The following is a 23,547-nucleotide window of genomic DNA, read 5'->3' as shown; positions in this document are numbered from 1 at the left end:
CGTCCGCTTACCGTCCGCTTACCGTCCGCTTACCGTCCGCTTACTGTTCACTTACTGTTCACTTACCGTCCGCTTACCGTCCGCTTACCGTCCACTTACTGTCCACTTACTGTTCACTTACTGTCCACTTACCGTCCGCTTACCGTCCGCTTACCGTCCGCTTACTGTTCACTTACTGTCCGCTTACCGTCCGCTTACCGTCCACTTACTGTCCACTTACTGTTCACTTACTGTTCACTTACTGTCCGCTTACCGTCCGCTTACTGTCCACTTACTGTCCGCTTACTGTCCACTTACTGTCCAATTACTGTTCACTTACTGTCCGCTTACCGTCCGCTTACCGTCCGCTTACTGTCCACTTACTGTCCACTTACTGTCCACTTACTGTTCACTTACTGTCCACTTACTGTCCACTTACTGTTCACTTACTGTCCACTTACCGTCCGCTTACCGTCCGCTTACCGTCCGCTTACCGTCCGCTTACTGTTCACTTACTGTTCACTTACCGTCCGCTTACTGTCCACTTACTGTCCACTTACTGTCCACTTACTGTCCACTTACTGTTCACTTACTGTCCACTTTCCGTCCGCTTACCGTCCGCTTACCGTCCGCTTACCGTCCGCTTACTGTTCACTTACTGTTCACTTACCGTCCGCTTACCGTCCGCTTACCGTCCACTTACTGTCCACTTACTGTTCACTTACTGTCCACTTACCGTCCGCTTACCGTCCGCTTACCGTCCGCTTACTGTTCACTTACTGTCCGCTTACCGTCCGCTTACCGTCCACTTACTGTCCACTTACTGTTCACTTACTGTTCACTTACTGTCCGCTTACCGTCCGCTTACCGTCCACTTACTGTCCGCTTACTGTTCACTTACTGTTCACTTACTGTCCACTTACTGTTCACTTACTGTTCACTTACTGTCCACTTACTGTCCACTTACTGTTCACTTACTGTCCGCTTACCGTCCGCTTACTGTCCACTTACTGTCCGCTTACTGTTCACTTACTGTTCACTTACTGTCCACTTACTGTTCACTTACTGTTCACTTACTGTCCACTTACTGTCCGCTTACTGTCCGCTTACCGTCCGCTTACTGTCCACTTACTGTCCGCTTACCGTCCGCTTACTGTCCGCTTACTGTCCTCTTACTGTCCGCTTACTGTCCGCTTACTGTCCGCTTACTGTCCGCTTACCGTCCGCTTACTGTCCGCTTACCGTCCGCTTACTGTCCACTTACTGTTCACTTACTGTCCACTTACTGTTCACTTACTGTTCACTTACTGTCCACTTACTGTCCGCTTACTGTCCACTTACTGTTCACTTACTGTCCGCTTACCGTCCGCTTACTGTCCGCTTACTGTCCACTTACTGTCCGCTTACTGTCCACTTACTGTTCACTTACTGTCCACTTACTGTTCACTTACTGTTCACTTACTGTCCGCTTACCGTCCGCTTACTGTCCACTTACCGTTCACTTACTGTCCGCTTACTGTCCGCTTACTGTTCACTTACTGTCCACTTACTGTTCACTTACTGTCCACTTACTGTCCACTTACTGTTCACTTACTGTCCGCTTACTGTTCACTTACTGTCCGCTTACTGTTCACTTACTGTTCACTTACTGTCCACTTACTGTTCACTTACTGTTCACTTACCGTCCACTTACTGTTCACTTACTGTTCACTTACTGTCCGCTTACCGTCCGCTTACTGTCCGCTTACCGTCCGCTTACTGTCCACTTACTGTTCACTTACTGTCCGCTTACTGTTCACTTACTGTTCACTTACTGTCCACTTACTGTTCACTTACTGTCCACTTACTGTTCACTTACTGTTCACTTACCGTCCACTTACTGTTCACTTACTGTTCACTTACTGTCCGCTTACCGTCCGCTTACTGTCCACTTACCGTTCACTTACCGTCCGCTTACTGTCCGCTTACCGTCCGCTTACCGTCCCCTTACTGTCCGCTTACTGTCCGCTTACTGTCCTCTTACTGTCCGCTTACTGTCCGCTTACCGTCCGCTTACTGTCCACTTACTGTCCTCTTACTGTCTGCTTACTGTCCTCTTACTGTCCGCTTACTGTCCGCTTACCGTCCGCTTACTGTCCGCTTACCGTCCGCTTACTGTCCACTTACTGTCCTCTTACTGTCTGCTTACTGTCCTCTTACTGTCCTCTTACTGTCCGCTTACCGTCCGCTTACCGTCCCCTTACTGTCCGCTTACTGTCCGCTTACTGTCCTCTTACTGTCCGCTTACTGTCCGCTTACCGTCCGCTTACTGTCCACTTACTGTCCTCTTACTGTCTGCTTACTGTCCTCTTACTGTCCTCTTACTGTCCGCTTACTGTCCGCTTACCGTCCGCTTACTGTCCCCTTACTGTCCACTTACTGTCTGCTTACTGTCCTCTTACTGTCCGCTTACTGTCCGCTTACCGTCCGCTTACCGTCCGCTTACTGTCCACTTACTGTCCTCTTACTGTCCACTTACTGTCCGCTTACTTATCGCCTGCTTACTGTCCACTTACTGTCCACTTACTGCCCGCTTACTGTCCGCTTACCGTCCACTTACTGTCCGCTTACCGTCCACTTACTGTCCGCTTACCGTCTGCTTATTTACCGTCTGCTTACCGTCCGCTTACTTACCGTACGCTTACCGTCCGCTTACTTACTGTCTGCTTATTTACCGTCTGCTTACCGTCCGCTTACTTACCGTCCGCTTACTGTCTGCTTACCGTCTGCTTATTTACCGTCTGCTTACCGTCTGCTTACTGTCTGCTTACCGTCCGCTTACTTACCGTCTGCTTATTTACCGTCTGCTTACCGTCCGCTTACTGTCTGCTTACCGTCCGCTTACTTACCGTCTGCTTATTTACCGTCTGCTTACCGTCCGCTTACTTACCGTCCGCTTACCGCCCGCTTACTGTCCGCTTACTTACCGTCCGCTTACTGTCCGCTTACCGTCCGCTTACCGTCCGCTTACCGTCCGCTTACTGTCCGCTTCCCGTTCGCTTACCGTCCGCTTACCGTCCGCTTACTGTCCGCTTACCGTCCGCTTACCGTCCGCTTACTGTCCGCTTACCGTCCGCTTACCGTCCGCTTCCCGTTCGCTTACCGTCCGCTTCCCGTTCGCTTACTGTCCGCTTACCGTCCGCTTACTGTCCGCTTACCGTCCGCTTACTGTCCGCTTACCGTCCGCTTACCGTCCGCTTACTTACCGTCCGCTTACCGCCCGCTTACTGTCCGCTTACTTACCGTCCGCTTACTGTCCGCTTACCGGCCGCTTACTTATCGCCCGCTTACCGTCCGCTTACCGTCCGCTTACCGTCCGCTTACCGTCCGCTTACTGTCCGCTTCCCGTTCGCTTACCGTCCGCTTACCGTCCGCTTACTGTCCGCTTACTGTCCGCTTCCCGTTCGCTTACCGTCCGCTTACCGTCCGCTTACTGTCCGCTTACCGTCCGCTTACCGTCCGCTTACTGTCCGCTTACCGTCCGCTTACCGTCCGCTTCCCGTTCGCTTACCGTCCGCTTACCGTCCGCTTACCGTCCGCTTACTGTCCGCTTCCCGTTCGCTTAGCGTCCGCTTACCGTCCGCTTACTGTCCGCTTACCGTCCGCTTACCGTCCGCTTACCATCCGCTTACTGTCCGCTTACTGTCCGCTTACTGTCCGCTTACCGTCCGCTTACCGTCCGCTTACCATCCGCTTACTGTCCGCTTACTGTCCGCTTACTGTCCGCTTACTGTCCGCTTCCCGTTCGCTTACCGTCCGCTTACCGTCCGCTTACCGTCCGCTTACTGTCCGCTTACCGTCCGCTTACTGTCCGCTTACCGTCCGCTTACTGTCCGCTTACCGTCCGCTTACTGTCCGCTTCCCGTTCGCTTACCGTCCGCTTCCCGTCCGCTTACTGTCCGCTTACTGTCCGCTTCCCGTTCGCTTACCGTCCGCTTACCGTCCGCTTACTGTCCGCTTACAGTCCGCTTACTGTCCGCTTACTGTCCGCTTCCCGTTCGCTTACCGTCCGCTTCCCGTCCGCTTACCGTCCGCTTACCGTCCGCTTACTGTCCGCTTACTGTCCGCTTACTGTCCGCTTACCATCCGCTTACCGTCCGCTTACCGTCCGCTTACTGTCCGCTTACTGTCCGCTTACCGTCCGCTTACTGTCCGCTTACTGTCCGCTTACTGTCCGCTTACCATCCGCTTACCGTCCGCTTACCGTCCGCTTACTGTCCGCTTACTGTCCGCTTCCCGTTCGCTTACCGTCCGCTTCCCGTCCGCTTACCGTCCGCTTACCGTCCGCTTACTGTCCGCTTCCCGTTCGCTTACCGTCCGCTTACCGTCCGCTTACTGTCCGCTTACCGTCCGCTTACCGTCCGCTTACCGTCCGCTTACTGTCCGCTTCCCGTTCGCTTACCGTCCGCTTACCGTCCGCTTACTGTCCGCTTACCGTCCGCTTACCGTCCGCTTACCGTCCGCTTACTGTCCGCTTCCCGTTCGCTTACCGTCCGCTTACCGTCCGCTTACCGTCCGCTTACCGTCCGCTTACTGTCCGCTTACCGTCCGCTTCCCGTTCGCTTACCGTCCGCTTACCGTCCGCTTACCGTCCGCTTCCCGTTCGCTTACCGTCCGCTTACCGTCCGCTTACCGTCCGCTTACTGTCCGCTTACTGTCCGCTTCCCGTTCGCTTACCGTCCGCTTACCGTCCGCTTACTGTCCGCTTACTGTCCGCTTCCCGTTCGCTTACCGTCCGCTTACCGTCCGCTTACTGTCCGCTTACCGTCCGCTTACTGTCCGCTTACCGTCCGCTTACCGTCCGCTTACCGTCCGCTTACCGTTCGCTTACCGTCCGCTTACCGTTCGCTTACCGTCCGCTTACTGTCCGCTTACCGTCCGCTTACCGTCCGCTTACCGTCCGCTTACCGTCCGCTTACCGTCCGCTTACCGTTCGCTTACTGTCCGCTTACTGTCCGCTTACCGTCCGCTTACTGTCCGCTTACCGTTCGCTTACCGTTCGCTTACCGTTCGCTTACTGTCCGCTTACCGTTCGCTTACCGTTCGCTTACTGTCCGCTTACCGTTCGCTTACCGTTCGCTTACTGTCCGCTTACCGTTCGCTTACCGTTCGCTTACTGTCCGCTTACCGTTCGCTTACCGTTCGCTTACTGTCCGCTTACCGTTCGCTTACCGTTCGCTTACTGTCCGCTTACCGTTCGCTTACCGTTCGCTTACTGTCCGCTTACCGTTCGCTTACCGTCCGCTTACCGTCCGCTTACCGTCCGCTTACCGTCCGCTTACCGTCCGCTTACCGTCCGCTTACTGTCCGCTTACTGTCCGCTTACCGTCCGCTTACTGTCCGCTTACCGTTCGCTTACCGTTCGCTTACCGTTCGCTTACTGTCCGCTTACCGTTCGCTTACCGTTCGCTTACCGTCCGCTTACCGTCCGCTTACTGTCCGCTTACTGTCCGCTTCCCGTCCGCTTACTGTCCGCTTACCGTCCGCTTACCGTCCGCTTACCGTCCGCTTACTGTCCGCTTCCCGTTCGCTTACCGTTCGCTTACCGTTCGCTTACCGTCCGCTTACCGTCCGCTTACTGTCCGCTTCCCGTCCGCTTACTGTCCGCTTCCCGTCCGCTTACTGTCCGCTTACCGTCCGCTTACCGTCCGCTTCCCGTCCGCTTACTGTTCGCTTACTGTCCGCTTCCCGTCCGCTTACCGTCCGCTTACCATCCGCTTACTGTCCGCTTACCATCCGCTTACTGCCCGCTTACTGCCCGCTTACTGCCCGCTTACCATCCGCTTACCGTCCGCTTACCATCCGCTTACTGTCCGCTTACTGTCCGCTTACTGCCCGCTTACCGTCCGCTTCCCGTCCGCTTACTGTCCGCTTCCCGTCCGCTTACTGTCCGCTTACCGTCCGCTTACCGTCCGCTTACTGTCCGCTTCCCGTCCGCTTACCGTCCGCTTACTGTCCGCTTACCGTCCGCTTACAGTCCGCTTACCATCCGCTTACTGTCCGCTTACTGTCCGCTTACTGCCCGCTTACCGTCCGCTTCCCGTCCGCTTACCATCCGCTTCCCGTCCGCTTACCGTCCGCTTACTGTCCGCTTACCATCCGCTTACCGTCCGCTTACCATCCGCTTACTGTCCACTTACTGTCCGCTTACTGTCCGCTTACCGTCCGCTTACCGTCCGCTTACTGTCCGCTTCCCGTCCGCTTACCGTCCGCTTACTGTCCGCTTACCGTCCGCTTACTGTCCACTTACTGTCCACTTACTGTCCACTTACCGTCCGCTTACTGTCCGCTTCCCGTCCGCTTACCGTCCGCTTACTGTCCACTTACTGTCCACTTACTGTCCGCTTCCCGTCCGCTTCCCGTCCGCTTACTGTCCGCTTACCGTCCGCTTACTGTCCGCTTACCGTCCGCTTACTGTCCACTTACTGTCCACTTACTGTCCACTTACCGTCCGCTTACTGTCCGCTTCCCGTCCGCTTACTGTCCGCTTACTGTCCACTTCCCGTCCGCTTACTGTCCACTTCCCGTCCGCTTACTGTCCGCTTACTGTCCGCTTCCCGTCCGCTTACTGTCCGCTTCCCGTCCGCTTACTGTCCGCTTACTGTCCACTTCCCGTCCGCTTACTGTCCACTTCCCGTCCGCTTACTGTCCGCTTCCCGTCCGCTTACTGTCCGCTTCCCGTCCGCTTACTGTCCGCTTCCCGTCCGCTTACTGTCCGCTTACTGTCCGCTTACCGTCCACTTACTGTCCGCTTACTGTCCGCTTACTGTCCGCTTCCCGTCCGCTTCCCGTCCGCTTACTGTCCGCTTACTGTCCACTTACTGTCCGCTTCCCGTCCGCTTCCCGTCCGCTTACTGTCCGCTTACTGTCCACTTACTGTCCGCTTCCCGTCCGCTTACTGTCCGCTTACTGTCCACTTACTGTCCACTTCCCGTCCGCTTACTGTCCGCTTCCCGTCCGCTTACTGTCCGCTTCCCGTCCGCTTACTGTCCGCTTCCCGTCCGCTTACTGTCCGCTTACTGTCCACTTACTGTCCGCTTACTGTCCACTTACTGTCCGCTTACTGTCCACTTACTGTCCGCTTACTGTCCACTTACTGTCCACTTACTGTCCACTTACTGTCCGCTTACTGTCCACTTACTGTCCACTTACCGTCCGCTTACTGTCCGCTTCCCGTCCGCTTACCGTCCGCTTACTGTCCGCTTACTGTCCACTTACCGTCCGCTTACCGTCCGCTTCCCGTCCGCTTACTGTCCGCTTACTGTCCACTTACCGTCCGCTTACTGTCCGCTTCCCGTCCGCTTACTGTCCGCTTACTGTCCACTTACCGTCCGCTTACCGTCCGCTTACTGTCACTTACCCTCCGCTTACCGTCCGCTTACCGTCCGCTTACTGTCCGCTTACTGTCACTTACCCTCCGCTTACTGTCCGCTTACTGTCCTCTTACTGTCCACTTACCGTCCGCTTACCGTCCGCTTACTGTCACTTACCCTCCGCTTACTGTCCGCTTACTGTCACTTACCCTCCGCTTACTGTCCGCTTACTGTCCGCTTACTGTCACTTACCCTCCGCTTACTGTCCGCTTACTGTCCGCTTACCGTCCGCTTACCGTCCGCTTACTGTCCGCTTACTGTCCGCTTACTGTCCGCTTACCGTCCGCTTACCGTCCACTTACCGTCCGCTTACTGTCCGCTTACTGTCCGCTTACTCTCCGCTTACCGTCCGCTTACCGTCCACTTACCGTCCGCTTACTGTCCGCTTACTGTCCGCTTACTGTCCGCTTACCGTCCGCTTACCGTCCGCTTACCGTCCGCTTCCCGTTCGCTTACTGTCCGCTTACCGTCCGCTTACCGTCCGCTTACCGTCCGCTTACCGTCCGCTTACCGTCCGCTTACCGTCCGCTTACCGTCCGCTTACTGCCCGCTTACCGTCCGCTTACCGTCCACTTACCGTCCGCTTACTGTCCACTTACCGTCCGCTTACTGCCCGCTTACCGTCCGCTTACCGTCCGCTTACTGTCCACTTACCGTCCGCTTACTGCCCGCTTACCGTCCGCTTACCGTCCACTTACCATCCGCTTACTGCCCGCTTACTGCCCGCTTACCGTCCGCTTACCGTCCACTTACCATCCGCTTACTGCCCGCTTACCGTCCGCTTACCGTCCACTTACCATCCGCTTACTGCCCGCTTACCGTCCGCTTACTGTCCACTTACCGTCCGCTTACTGCCCGCTTACCGTCCGCTTACCGTCCACTTACCATCCGCTTACTGCCCGCTTACCGTCCGCTTACTGTCCACTTACCGTCCGCTTACTGCCCGCTTACCGTCCGCTTACTGTCCACTTACCGTCCGCTTACCGTCCGCTTACTGTCCGCTTCCCGTTCGCTTACCGTCCGCTTACTGTCCGCTTACCGTCCGCTTACTGTCCGCTTACCGTCCGCTTACCGTCCACTTACCGTCCGCTTACTGTCCACTTACCGTCCGCTTACTGCCCGCTTACCGTCCGCTTACCGTCCGCTTACTGTCCACTTACCGTCCGCTTACCGCCCGCTTACCGTCCGCTTACCGTCCACTTACCATCCGCTTACTGCCCGCTTACCGTCCGCTTACCGTCCGCTTACCGTCCGCTTACCGTCCGCTTACTGTCCACTTACCGTCCGCTTACTGCCCGCTTACCGTCCGCTTACTGTCCACTTACCGTCCGCTTACTGCCCGCTTACTGCCCGCTTACCGTCCGCTTACCGTCCGCTTACCGTCCGCTTACCGTCCGCTTACCGTCCACTTACCGTCCGCTTACCGTCCACTTACCGTCCGCTTACTGTCCACTTACCGTCCGCTTACTGCCCGCTTACCGTCCGCTTACTGTCCACTTACCGTCCGCTTACTGCCCGCTTACCGTCCGCTTACCGTCCACTTACTGCCCGCTTACTGTCCGCTTCCCGTTCGCTTACCGTCCGCTTACTGTCCGCTTACCGTCCGCTTACCGTCCGCTTACTGTCCACTTACTGTCCGCTTACCGTCCGCTTACCGTCCGCTTCCCGTCCGCTTACTGTCCGCTTACCGTCCGCTTCCCGTCCGCTTACTGTCCGCTTACTGTCCGCTTACTGTCCGCTTCCCGTTCGCTTACCGTCCGCTTACCGTCCGCTTACCGTCCGCTTACCGTCCGCTTACTGTCCGCTTACTGTCCGCTTACTGTCCGCTTCCCGTCCGCTTACTGTCCGCTTACCGTCCGCTTACCGTCCACTTACCGTCCGCTTACTGTCCACTTACCGTCCGCTTACTGCCCGCTTACCGTCCGCTTCCCGTTCGCTTACCGTCCGCTTACTGTCCGCTTACCGTCCGCTTACCGTCCACTTACTGCCCGCTTACCGTCCGCTTACCGTCCGCTTACCGTCCACTTACTGCCCGCTTACCGTCCGCTTACCGTCCGCTTACCGTCCGCTTACTGTCCGCTTACTGCCCGCTTACCGTCCGCTTACTGTCCACTTACCGTCCGCTTACTGCCCGCTTACTGCCCGCTTACCGTCCGCTTACCGTCCGCTTACCGTCCGCTTACCGTCCGCTTACCGTCCACTTACCGTCCGCTTACCGTCCACTTACCGTCCGCTTACTGTCCACTTACCGTCCGCTTACTGCCCGCTTACCGTCCGCTTACTGTCCACTTACCGTCCGCTTACTGCCCGCTTACCGTCCGCTTACCGTCCACTTACTGCCCGCTTACTGTCCGCTTCCCGTTCGCTTACCGTCCGCTTACTGTCCGCTTACCGTCCGCTTACCGTCCGCTTACCGTCCGCTTACTGTCCGCTTCCCGTTCGCTTACCGTCCACTTACTGCCCGCTTACCGTCCGCTTCCCGTTCGCTTACCGTCCGCTTACTGTCCGCTTACTGTCCGCTTACCGTCCGCTTACCGTCCGCTTACCGTCCGCTTACCGTCCGCTTCCCGTTCGCTTACCGTCCGCTTACTGTCCGCTTACCGTCCGCTTACTGTCCGCTTACTGTCCGCTTACTGTCCGCTTCCCGTTCGCTTACCGTCCGCTTACTGTCCGCTTACCGTCCGCTTACTGTCCGCTTACTGTCCGCTTACTGTCCGCTTCCCGTCCGCTTACTGTCCGCTTACCGTCCGCTTACCGTCCGCTTACCGTCCGCTTACTGTCCACTTACCGTCCGCTTACTGCCCGCTTACCGTCCGCTTCCCGTTCGCTTACCGTCCGCTTACTGTCCGCTTACCGTCCGCTTACCGTCCGCTTACTGTCCGCTTACTGCCCGCTTACTGTCCGCTTACCGTCCGCTTACCGTCCGCTTACTGTCCGCTTACCGTCCGCTTACCGTCCGCTTACTGTCCGCTTACCGTCCGCTTACTGTCCGCTTACCGTCCGCTTACTGTCCGCTTACCGTCCGCTTACCGTCCGCTTACCGTCCGCTTACCGTCCGCTTACTGTCCGCTTACCGTCCGCTTACCGTCCGCTTACCGTCCGCTTACCGTCCGCTTACTGTCCGCTTACTGTCCGCTTACTGTCCGCTTACTGTCCGCTTCCCGTTCGCTTACCGTCCGCTTACTGTCCGCTTACCGTCCGCTTACTGTCCGCTTACTGTCCGCTTACTGTCCGCTTACTGTCCGCTTCCCGTCCGCTTACTGTCCGCTTACCGTCCGCTTACCGTCCACTTACCGTCCGCTTACTGTCCACTTACCGTCCGCTTCCCGTTCGCTTACCGTCCGCTTACTGTCCGCTTACCGTCCGCTTACCGTCCGCTTACTGTCCGCTTACTGCCCGCTTACTGTCCGCTTACCGTCCGCTTACCGTCCGCTTACTGTCCGCTTACCGTCCGCTTACCGTCCGCTTACTGTCCGCTTACCGTCCGCTTACTGTCCGCTTACCGTCCGCTTACTGTCCGCTTACCGTCCGCTTACCGTCCGCTTACCGTCCGCTTACCGTCCGCTTACTGTCCGCTTACCGTCCGCTTACCGTCCGCTTACTGTCCGCTTACTGTCCGCTTACTGTCCGCTTACCGTCCGCTTACTGTCCGCTTACTGTCCGCTTACCGTCCGCTTACCGTCCGCTTACTGTCCGCTTACTGTCCGCTTACTGTCCTCTTACTGTCCGCTTACTGTCCGCTTACCGTCCGCTTACTGTCCGCTTACTGTCCGCTTACCGTCCGCTTACCGTCCGCTTACTGTCCGCTTACCGTCCGCTTACTGTCCGCTTACTGTCCGCTTACTGTCCGCTTACTGTCCGCTTACTGTCCGCTTACCGTCCGCTTACTGTCCGCTTACCGTCCGCTTACTGTCCGCTTACTGTCCGCTTACCGTCCGCTTACTGTCCGCTTACCGTCCGCTTACCGTCCGCTTACTGTCCGCTTACCGTCCGCTTACTGTCCGCTTACTGTCCGCTTACCGTCCGCTTACTGTCCGCTTACCGTCCGCTTACCGTCCGCTTACCGTCCGCTTACTGTCCGCTTACTGTCCGCTTACCGTCCGCTTACTGTCCGCTTACTGTCCGCTTACCGTCCGCTTACCGTCCGCTTACCGTCCGCTTACTGTCCGCTTACTGTCCGCTTACCGTCCGCTTACCGTCCGCTTACCGTCCGCTTACTGTCCGCTTACTGTCCGCTTACCGTCCGCTTACTGTCCGCTTACCGTCCGCTTACCGTCCGCTTACCGTCCGCTTACCGTCCGCTTACTGTCCGCTTACTGTCCGCTTACCGTCCGCTTACCGTCCGCTTACTGTCCGCTTACCGTCCGCTTACTGTCCGCTTACCGTCCGCTTACTGTCCGCTTACCGTCCGCTTACTGTCCGCTTACCGTCCGCTTACTGTCCGCTTACTGTCCGCTTACCGTCCGCTTACCGTCCGCTTACTGTCCGCTTCCCGTCCGCTTACTGTCCGCTTACCGTCCGCTTACTGTCCGCTTACCGTCCGCTTACTGTCCGCTTACTGTCCGCTTACCGTCCGCTTACCGTCCGCTTACCGTCCGCTTACTGTCCGCTTACTGTCCGCTTACCGTCCGCTTACTGTCCGCTTACCGTCCGCTTACTGTCCGCTTACTGTCCGCTTACCCTCCGCTTACTGTCCGCTTACCGTCCGCTTACCGTCCGCTTACTGTCCGCTTCCCGTCCGCTTACTGTCCGCTTACCGTCCGCTTACCGTCCGCTTACTGTCCGCTTCCCGTCCGCTTACTGTCCGCTTACCGTCCGCTTACTGTCCGCTTACCGTCCGCTTACTGTCCGCTTACCGTCCGCTTACTGTCCGCTTACCGTCCGCTTACCGTCCGCTTACTGTCCGCTTCCCGTCCGCTTACTGTCCGCTTACCGTCCGCTTACTGTCCGCTTACCGTCCGCTTACCGTCCGCTTACTGTCCGCTTCCCGTCCGCTTACTGTCCGCTTACCGTCCGCTTACCGTCCGCTTACTGTCCGCTTCCCGTCCGCTTACTGTCCGCTTACCGTCCGCTTACTGTCCGCTTACCGTCCGCTTACCGTCCGCTTACTGTCCGCTTACCGTCCGCTTACCGTCCGCTTACCGTCCGCTTACAGTCCGCTTACTGTCCGCTTACCGTCCGCTTACAGTCCGCTTACTGTCCGCTTACCGTCCGCTTACAGTCCGCTTACCGTCCGCTTACTGTCCGCTTACCGTCCGCTTACCGTCCGCTTACAGTCCGCTTACAGTCCGCTTACTGTCCGCTTACCGTCCGCTTACAGTCCGCTTACCGTCCGCTTACAGTCCGCTTACTGTCCGCTTACCGTCCGCTTACAGTCCGCTTACAGTCCGCTTACTGTCCGCTTACCGTCCGCTTACAGTCCGCTTACCGTCCGCTTACAGTCCGCTTACTGTCTGCTTACTTACCGTCTGCTTTCCGTCTGCTTACTTACCGTCTGCTTTCCGTCTGCTTACTTACCGTCTGCTTACCGTCTGCTTACTTACCGTCTGCTTACCGTCTGCTTACTTACCGTCTGCTTACTTACTGTCCGCTTACCGTCTGCTTACCGTCCGCTTACTTACCGTCTGCTTACCGTCTGCTTACTTACCGTCTGCTTACCGTCTGCTTACTTACTGTCCGCTTACCGTCTGCTTACTTACCGTCTGCTTACTTACCGTCTGCTTACCGTCTGCTTACTTACCGTCTGCTTTCCGTCTGCTTACTTACCGTCTGCTTACCGTCTGCTTACTTACCGTCTGCTTTCCGTCTGCTTATTTACCGTCTGCTTACCGTCTGCTTATTTACCGTCTGCTTACCGTCTGCTTACCGTCTGCTTACTTACCGTCTGCTTACCGTCTGCTTATTTACCGTCTGCTTACCGTCTGCTTACTTACCGTCTGCTTACTTACTGTCCGCTTACCGTCTGCTTACTTACCGTCTGCTTACCGTCTGCTTACTTACCGTCTGCTTACCGTCTGCTTATTTACCGTCTGCTTACCGTCTGCTTATTTACCGTCTGCTTACTTACCGTCTGCTTACCGTCTGCTTATTTACCGTCTGCTTACCGTCTGCTTACTTACCGTCTGCTTACCGTCTGCTTATTTACCGTCTGCTTACCGTCTGCTTATTTACCGTCTGCTTACTTACCGTCTGCTTACCGTCTGCTTATTTACCGTCTGCTTACCGTCTGCTTACTTACCGTCTGCTTACTTACCGTCTGCTTACCGTCTGCTTATTTACCGTCTGCTTACCGTCTGCTTACTTACCGTCTGCTTATTTACCGTCTGCTTACCGTCTGCTTACTTACCGTCTGCTTACCGTCTGCTTATTTACCGTCTGCTTACCGTCTGCTTACTTACCGTCTGCTTACTTACCGTCTGCTTATTTACCGTCTGCTTACCGTCTGCTTATTTACCGTCTGCTTACTTACTGTCCGCTTACCGTCTGCTTACTTACCGTCTGCTTACTTACCGTCTGCTTACTTACCGTCTGCTTACTTACCGTCCGCTTACCGTCCGCTTACCGTCCGCTTACTGTCCGCTTACTGTCCGCTTACCGTCCGCTTACTGTCCGCTTACTGTCCGCTTACCGTCCGCTTACCGTCCGCTTACCGTCCGCTTACTGTCCGCTTACTGTCCGCTTACCGTCCGCTTACCGTCCGCTTACTGTCCGCTTACCGTCCGCTTACCGTCCGCTTACTGTCCGCTTACTGTCCGCTTACCGTCCGCTTACTGTCCGCTTACTGTCCGCTTACCGTCCGCTTACCGTCCGCTTACCGTCCGCTTACCGTCCGCTTACTGTCCGCTTACCGTCCGCTTACCGTCCGCTTACCGTCCGCTTACCATCCGCTTACTGTCCGCTTACTGTCCGCTTACTGTCCGCTTACCGTCCGCTTACTGTCCGCTTACTGTCCGCTTACCGTCCGCTTACCGTCCGCTTACCGTCCGCTTACTGTCCGCTTACTGTCCGCTTACTGTCCGCTTACCGTCCGCTTACCGTCCGCTTACCGTCCGCTTACTGTCCGCTTACCGTCCGCTTACCGTCCGCTTACCGTCCGCTTACTGTCCGCTTACTGTCCGCTTACCGTCCGCTTACTGTCCGCTTACTGTCCGCTTACCCTCCGCTTACTGTCCGCTTACCGTCCGCTTACTGTCCGCTTACTGTCCGCTTACCGTCCGCTTACTGTCCGCTTACCGTCCGCTTACCGTCCGCTTACTGTCCGCTTACTGTCCGCTTACCCTCCGCTTACTGTCCGCTTACCGTCCGCTTACCGTCCGCTTACCGTCCGCTTACTGTCCGCTTCCCGTCCGCTTACTGTCCGCTTACTGTCCGCTTCCCGTCCGCTTACTGTCCGCTTACCGTCCGCTTACTGTCCGCTTACCGTCCGCTTACCGTCCGCTTACCGTCCGCTTACTGTCCGCTTACCGTCCGCTTACTGTCCGCTTACCGTCCGCTTACCGTCCGCTTACCGTCCGCTTACTGTCCGCTTACTGTCCGCTTACCGTCCGCTTACTGTCCGCTTACCGTCCACTTACTGTCCGCTTACTGTCCGCTTCCCGTCCGCTTACTGTCCGCTTCCCGTCCGCTTACTGTCCGCTTACTGTCCGCTTACTGTCCGCTTACTGTCCACTTACTGTCCACTTACTGTCCGCTTACTGTCCACTTACTGTCCGCTTACTGTCCACTTACTGTCCGCTTACTGTCCACTTACAGTCCACTTACTGTCCGCTTCCCGTCCGCTTACTGTCCACTTACTGTCCGCTTACTGTCCACTTACTGTCCACTTACTGTCCGCTTACTGTCCACTTACTGTCCGCTTACTGTCCACTTACCGTCCCCTTACTGTCCACTTACCGTCCGCTTACTGTCCGCTTCCCGTCCGCTTACTGTCCGCTTCCCGTCCGCTTACTGTCCGCTTACTGTCCGCTTACTGTCCGCTTACTGTCCGCTTACTGTCCGCTTACTGTCCACTTACTGTCCGCTTACTGTCCACTTACTGTCCGCTTACTGTCCACTTACCGTCCACTTACTGTCCACTTACCGTCCGCTTACTGTCCGCTTCCCGTCCGCTTACTGTCCGCTTCCCGTCCGCTTACTGTCCGCTTACTGTCCGCTTACTGTCCACTTACTGTCCGCTTACTGTCCGCTTCCCGTCCGCTTCCCGTCCGCTTACTGTCCGCTTACTGTCCGCTTCCCGTCCGCTTACTGTCCGCTTACAGTCCGCTTACTGTCCGCTTACTGTCCGCTTACTGTCCGCTTCCCGTCCGCTTCCCGTCCGCTTACTGTCCGCTTACTGTCCGCTTACTGCCCGCTTACTGTCCGCTTCCCGTCCGCTTACTGTCCGCTTCCCGTCCGCTTACTGTCCGCTTACAGTCCGCTTACTGTCCGCTTACTGTCCGCTTCCCGTCCGCTTCCCGTCCGCTTACTGTCCGCTTACTGTCCGCTTACCGTCCGCTTACTGTCCGCTTACTGTCCGCTTACCGTCCGCTTACTGTCCGCTTACTGTCCGCTTCCCGTCCGCTTACCGTCCGCTTACTGTCCGCTTCCCGTCCGCTTACTGTCCGCTTACCGTCCGCTTACTGTGCGCTTACTGTCCGCTTACCGTCCGCTTACTGTCCGCTTACTGTCCGCTTACCGTCCGCTTACTGTCCGCTTACCGTCCGCTTACTGCCCGCTTACTGTCCGCTTCCCGTCCGCTTACTGTCCGCTTCCCGTCCGCTTACTGTCCGCTTACCGTCCGCTTACTGTCCGCTTACTGTCCGCTTACCGTCCGCTTACCGTCCGCTTACTGTCCGCTTACCGTCCGCTTACTGTCCGCTTACTGTCCGCTTACTGTCCGCTTACCGTCCGCTTACTGTCCGCTTACTGTCCGCTTACTGTCCGCTTACCGTCCGCTTACCGTCCGCTTCCCGTCCGCTTACCGTCCGCTTACCGTCCGCTTACCGTCCGCTTACTGTCCGCTTCCCGTCCGCTTACTGTCCGCTTACCGTCCGCTTACTGTCCGCTTACTGTCCGCTTCCCGTCCGCTTACCGTCCGCTTACCGTCCGCTTACCGTCCGCTTACCGTCCGCTTACTGTCCACTTACCGTCCGCTTACTGTCCGCTTACCGTCCGCTTACAGTCCGCTTACAGTCCGCTTACCGTCCGCTTACCGTCCGCTTACTGTCCACTTACCGTCCGCTTACTGTCCGCTTCCCGTCCGCTTACCGTCCGCTTACAGTCCGCTTACCGTCCGCTTACTGTCCACTTACCGTCCGCTTACTGTCCGCTTCCCGTCCGCTTACTGTCCGCTTCCCGTCCGCTTACAGTCCGCTTACCGTCCGCTTACAGTCCGCTTACCGTCCGCTTACAGTCCGCTTACCGTCCGCTTACTGTCCGCTTCCCGTCCGCTTACTGTCCGCTTCCCGTCCGCTTACAGTCCGCTTACCGTCCGCTTACAGTCCGCTTACTGTCCGCTTACAGTCCGCTTACCGTCCGCTTACTGTCCGCTTCCCGTCCGCTTACTGTCCGCTTCCCGTCCGCTTACTGTCCGCTTACCGTCCGCTTACAGTCCGCTTACCGTCCGCTTACAGTCCGCTTACTGTCCGCTTACAGTCCGCTTCCCGTCCGCTTACTGTCCGCTTCCCGTCCGCTTACAGTCCGCTTACCGTCCGCTTACAGTCCGCTTACCGTCCGCTTACTGTCCGCTTCCCGTCCGCTTACTGTCCGCTTCCCGTCCGCTTACAGTCCGCTTACCGTCCGCTTACAGTCCGCTTACTGTCCGCTTACAGTCCGCTTACCGTCCGCTTACTGTCCGCTTCCCGTCCGCTTACTGTCCGCTTACTGTCCTCTTACTGTCCGCTTACCGTCCGCTTACCGTCCGCTTACTGTCCGCTTACTGTCCGCTTACTGTCCGCTTACCGTCCGCTTACCGTCCGCTTACCGTCCGCTTACTGTCCGCTTACTGTCCGCTTACCGTCCGCTTACCGTCCGCTTACCGTCCGCTTACTGTCCGCTTACTGTCCGCTTACCGTCCGCTTACTGTCCGCTTACTGTCCGCTTACCGTCCACTTACTGTCCGCTTACCGTCCGCTTACTGTCCGCTTACTGTCCGCTTACCGTCCGCTTACTGTCCGCTTACCGTCCGCTTACTGTCCGCTTACTGTCCGCTTACCGTCCACTTACTGTCCGCTTACCGTCCGCTTACCGTCCTCTTACTGTCCGCTTACTGTCCGCTTACTGTCCGCTTACAGTCCGCTTACCGTCCGCTTACTGTCCGCTTACTGTCCGCTTACCGTCCGCTTACTGTCCGCTTACTGTCCGCTTACCGTCCGCTTACTGCCCGCTTACTGTCCGCTTACCGTCCGCTTACTGTCCGCTTACTGTCCGCTTACCGTCCGCTTACTGCCCGCTTACCGTCCGCTTACTGTCCGCTTACTGTCCGCTTACCGTCCGCTTACTGTCCGCTTACTGTCCGCTTACCGTCCGCTTACTGCCCGCTTACCGTCCGCTTACTGTCCGCTTACTGTCCGCTTACCGTCCACTTACCGTCCGCTTACTGTCCGCTTACTGCCCGCTTACTGTCCGCTTACTGTCCGCTTCCCGTCCGCTTACTGTCCGCTTACTGTCCGCTTACTGTCCGCTTACCGTCCGCTTACCGTCCGCTTACCGTCCGCTTACAGTCCGCTTACTGTCCGCTTACCGTCCGCTTACTGTCCGCTTACTGTCCACTTACCGTCCGCTTACCGTCCGCTTACCGTCCGCTTACAGTCCGCTTACTGTCCGCTTACCGTCCGCTTACCGTCCGCTTACAGTCCACTTACTGTCCGCTTACTGTCCGCTTACCGTCCGCTTATCGTCCGCTTACCGTCCGCTTACAGTCCGCTTACTGTCCGCTTACCGTCCGCTTACCGTCCGCTTACAGTCCGCTTACTGTCCGCTTCCCGTCCGCTTACTGTCCGCTTACTGTCCGCTTACTGTCCGCTTACCGTCCGCTTACAGTCCGCTTACTGTCCGCTTACTGTCCGCTTACCGTCCGCTTACTGTCCGCTTACTGTCCACTTACCGTCCGCTTACCGTCCGCTTACAATCTATTACTGTCCGCTTACTGTCCGCTTACCGTCCGCTTACCGTCCGCTTACCGTCCGCTTACAGTCCGCTTACTGTCCGCTTACCGTCCGCTTACTGTCCGCTTACCGTCCGCTTACTGTCCGCTTACTGTCCGCTTACTGTCCGCTTACTGTCCACTTACCGTCCGCTTACTGTCCGCTTACCGTCCGCTTACTGTCCGCTTACTGTCCGCTTACTGTCCGCTTACTGTCCACTTACCGTCCGCTTACTGTCCGCTTACCGTCCGCTTACTGTCCGCTTACTGTCCGCTTACTGTCCGCTTACTGTCCACTTACCGTCCGCTTACCGTCCGCTTACCGTCCGCTTACTGTCCGCTTCCCGTCCGCTTACTGTCCGCTTACTGTCCGCTTACTGTCCGCTTACTGTCCACTTACCGTCCGCTTACTGTCCGCTTACCGTCCGCTTACCGTCCGCTTACTGTCCGCTTCCCGTCCGCTTACCGTCCGCTTACCGTCCGCTTACTGTCCGCTTACTGTCCGCTTACTGTCCGCTTACTGTCCGCTTACTGTCCGCTTACTGTCCGCTTACCGTCCGCTTACTGTCCGCTTACCGTCCGCTTACCGTCCGCTTACTGTCCGCTTCCCGTCCGCTTACTGTCCGCTTACTGTCCGCTTACTGTCCGCTTACTGTCCACTTACCGTCCGCTTACTGTCCGCTTACCGTCCGCTTACCGTCCGCTTACTGTCCGCTTACCGTCCACTTACTGTCCGCTTACTGTCCGCTTACTGTCCGCTTCCCGTCCGCTTACTGTCCGCTTACTGTCCGCTTACTGTCCGCTTCCCGTCCGCTTACCGTCCTCTTACTGTCCGCTTACTGTCCGCTTACTGTCCGCTTACTGTCCGCTTACCGTCCGCTTACTGTCCGCTTACCGTCCGCTTACCGTCCACTTACTGTCCGCTTACCGTCCGCTTACCGTCCGCTTACTGTCCGCTTACTGTCCGCTTACCGTCCGCTTACCGTCCTCTTACTGTCCGCTTACTGTCCGCTTACCGTCCGCTTACCGTCCGCTTACTGTCCGCTTACTGTCCGCTTACCGTCCGCTTACCGTCCTCTTACTGTCCGCTTACTGTCCGCTTACTGTCCGCTTACCGTCCGCTTACTGTCCGCTTACTGTCCGCTTACCGTCCGCTTACCGTCCTCTTACTGTCCGCTTACCGTCCGCTTACCGTCCGCTTACTGTCCGCTTACCGTCCGCTTACCGTCCACTTACTGTCCGCTTCCCGTCCGCTTACTGTCCGCTTACAGTCCGCTTACCGTCCGCTTACCGTCCGCTTACTGTCCGCTTACTGTCCGCTTACCGTCCGCTTACCGTCCGCTTACAGTCCGCTTACCGTCCGCTTACTGTCCGCTTACCATCCGCTTACTGTCCGCTTACAGTCCGCTTACTGTCCGCTTACCGTCCGCTTACCGTCCGCTTACAGTCCGCTTACCGTCCGCTTACTGTCCGCTTACCGTCCGCTTATAGTCCGCTTACTGTCCGCTTACCGTCCGCTTACCGTCCGCTTACTGTCCGCTTACCGTCCGCTTACAGTCCGCTTACTGTCCGCTTACCGTCCGCTTACAGTCCGCTTACTGTCCGCTTACCGTCCGCTTACAGTCCGCTTACCGTCCGCTTACTGTCCGCTTACAGTCCGCTTACTGTCCGCTTACCGTCCGCTTACCGTCCGCTTACAGTCCGCTTACCGTCCGCTTACTGTCCGCTTACTGTCCGCTTACTGTCCGCTTACCGTCCGCTTACCGTCCGCTTACAGTCCGCTTACTGTCCGCTTACCGTCCGCTTACCGTCCGCTTACAGTCCGCTTACTGTCCGCTTACTGTCCGCTTCCCGTCCGCTTACTGTCCGCTTACCGTCCGCTTACTGTCCGCTTACTGTCCTCTTACTGTCCGCTTCCCGTCCGCTTACTGTCCGCTTCCCGTCCGCTTACTGTCCGCTTACTGTCCGCTTACTGTCCGCTTACTGTCCGCTTACTGTCCGCTTACTGTCCTCTTACTGTCCGCTTCCCGTCCGCTTACTGTCCGCTTCCCGTCCGCTTACTGGCCGCTTACCGTCCGCTTACTGTCCGCTTCCCGTCCGCTTACTGTCCGCTTACTGTCCTCTTACTGTCCGCTTCCCGTCCGCTTACTGTCCGCTTCCCGTCCGCTTACTGTCCGCTTCCCGTCCGCTTACTGTCCGCTTACCGTCCGCTTACTGTCCGCTTACTGTCCGCTTACTGTCCGCTTACTGTCCACTTACCGTCCGCTTACTGTCCACTTACTGTCCGCTTACCGTCCGCTTACTGTCCGCTTACTGTCCGCTTACCGTCCGCTTACCGTCCGCTTACCGTCCGCTTACCGTCCGCTTACCGTCCGCTTACTGTCCGCTTACCGTCCGCTTACCGTCCGCTTACCGTCCGCTTACCGTCCGCTTACCGTCCGCTTACTGTCCGCTTACCGTCCGCTTACCGTCCGCTTACTGTCCGCTTCCCGTCCGCTTACTGTCCGCTTACCGTCCGCTTACCGTCCGCTTACTGTCCGCTTCCCGTCCGCTTACTGTCCGCTTACCGTCCGCTTACTGTCCGCTTACCGTCCGCTTACTGTCCGCTTACCGTCCGCTTACTGTCCGCTTACCGTCCGCTTACCGTCCGCTTACTGTCCGCTTCCCGTCCGCTTACTGTCCGCTTACCGTCCGCTTACTGTCCGCTTACCGTCCGCTTACCGTCCGCTTACCGTCCGCTTACCGTCCGCTTACTGTCCGCTTCCCGTCCGCTTACTGTCCGCTTACCGTCCGCTTACCGTCCGCTTACTGTCCGCTTCCCGTCCGCTTACTGTCCGCTTACCGTCCGCTTACTGTCCGCTTACCGTCCGCTTACTGTCCGCTTACCGTCCGCTTACTGTCCGCTTACCGTCCGCTTACCGTCCGCTTACTGTCCGCTTCCCGTCCGCTTACTGTCCGCTTACCGTCCGCTTACTGTCCGCTTACCGTCCGCTTACCGTCCGCTTACTGTCCGCTTCCCGTCCGCTTACTGTCCGCTTACCGTCCGCTTACCGTCCGCTTACTGTCCGCTTCCCGTCCGCTTACTGTCCGCTTACTGTCCGCTTACTGTCCGCTTACCGTCCGCTTACCGTCCGCTTACTGTCCGCTTACCGTCCGCTTACCGTCCGCTTACCGTCCGCTTACAGTCCGCTTACTGTCCGCTTACCGTCCGCTTACAGTCCGCTTACTGTCCGCTTACCGTCCGCTTACAGTCCGCTTACCGTCCGCTTACTGTCCGCTTACCGTCCGCTTACCGTCCGCTTACAGTCCGCTTACAGTCCGCTTACTGTCCGCTTACCGTCCGCTTACAGTCCGCTTACCGTCCGCTTACAGTCCGCTTACTGTCCGCTTACCGTCCGCTTACAGTCCGCTTACAGTCCGCTTACTGTCCGCTTACCGTCCGCTTACAGTCCGCTTACCGTCCGCTTACAGTCCGCTTACTGTCTGCTTACTTACCGTCTGCTTTCCGTCTGCTTACTTACCGTCTGCTTTCCGTCTGCTTACTTACCGTCTGCTTACCGTCTGCTTACTTACCGTCTGCTTACCGTCTGCTTACTTACCGTCTGCTTACTTACTGTCCGCTTACCGTCTGCTTACCGTCCGCTTACTTACCGTCTGCTTACCGTCTGCTTACTTACCGTCTGCTTACCGTCTGCTTACTTACTGTCCGCTTACCGTCTGCTTACTTACCGTCTGCTTACTTACCGTCTGCTTACCGTCTGCTTACTTACCGTCTGCTTACCGTCTGCTTACTTACCGTCTGCTTTCCGTCTGCTTATTTACCGTCTGCTTACCGTCTGCTTATTTACCGTCTGCTTACCGTCTGCTTACCGTCTGCTTACTTACCGTCTGCTTACCGTCTGCTTATTTACCGTCTGCTTACCGTCTGCTTACTTACCGTCTGCTTACTTACTGTCCGCTTACCGTCTGCTTACTTACCGTCTGCTTACCGTCTGCTTACTTACCGTCTGCTTACCGTCTGCTTATTTACCGTCTGCTTACCGTCTGCTTATTTACCGTCTGCTTACTTACCGTCTGCTTACCGTCTGCTTATTTACCGTCTGCTTACCGTCTGCTTACTTACCGTCTGCTTACCGTCTGCTTATTTACCGTCTGCTTACCGTCTGCTTATTTACCGTCTGCTTACTTACCGTCTGCTTACCGTCTGCTTATTTACCGTCTGCTTACCGTCTGCTTACTTACCGTCTGCTTACTTACCGTCTGCTTACCGTCTGCTTATTTACCGTCTGCTTACCGTCTGCTTACTTACCGTCTGCTTATTTACCGTCTGCTTACCGTCTGCTTACTTACCGTCTGCTTACCGTCTGCTTATTTACCGTCTGCTTACCGTCTGCTTACTTACCGTCTGCTTACTTACCGTCTGCTTATTTACCGTCTGCTTACCGTCTGCTTATTTACCGTCTGCTTACTTACTGTCCGCTTACCGTCTGCTTACTTACCGTCTGCTTACTTACCGTCTGCTTACTTACCGTCCGCTTACCGTCCGCTTACCGTCCGCTTACTGTCCGCTTACTGTCCGCTTACCGTCCGCTTACTGTCCGCTTACTGTCCGCTTACCGTCCGCTTACCGTCCGCTTACCGTCCGCTTACTGTCCGCTTACTGTCCGCTTACCGTCCGCTTACCGTCCGCTTACTGTCCGCTTACCGTCCGCTTACCGTCCGCTTACCGTCCGCTTACTGTCCGCTTACTGTCCGCTTACCGTCCGCTTACTGTCCGCTTACTGTCCGCTTACCGTCCGCTTACCGTCCGCTTACCGTCCGCTTACCGTCCGCTTACTGTCCGCTTACCGTCCGCTTACCGTCCGCTTACCGTCCGCTTACCGTCCGCTTACTGTCCGCTTACTGTCCGCTTACTGTCCGCTTACCGTCCGCTTACTGTCCGCTTACTGTCCGCTTACCGTCCGCTTACCGTCCGCTTACCGTCCGCTTACTGTCCGCTTACTGTCCGCTTACTGTCCGCTTACCGTCCGCTTA

The sequence above is a fragment of the Pristiophorus japonicus genome, chromosome 6, assembly GCF_044704955.1.
Source record: "Pristiophorus japonicus isolate sPriJap1 chromosome 6, sPriJap1.hap1, whole genome shotgun sequence".
Classification (NCBI taxonomy): Eukaryota; Metazoa; Chordata; class Chondrichthyes; family Pristiophoridae; genus Pristiophorus; species Pristiophorus japonicus.
Note: the sequence above shows the minus strand (reverse complement) of the source record.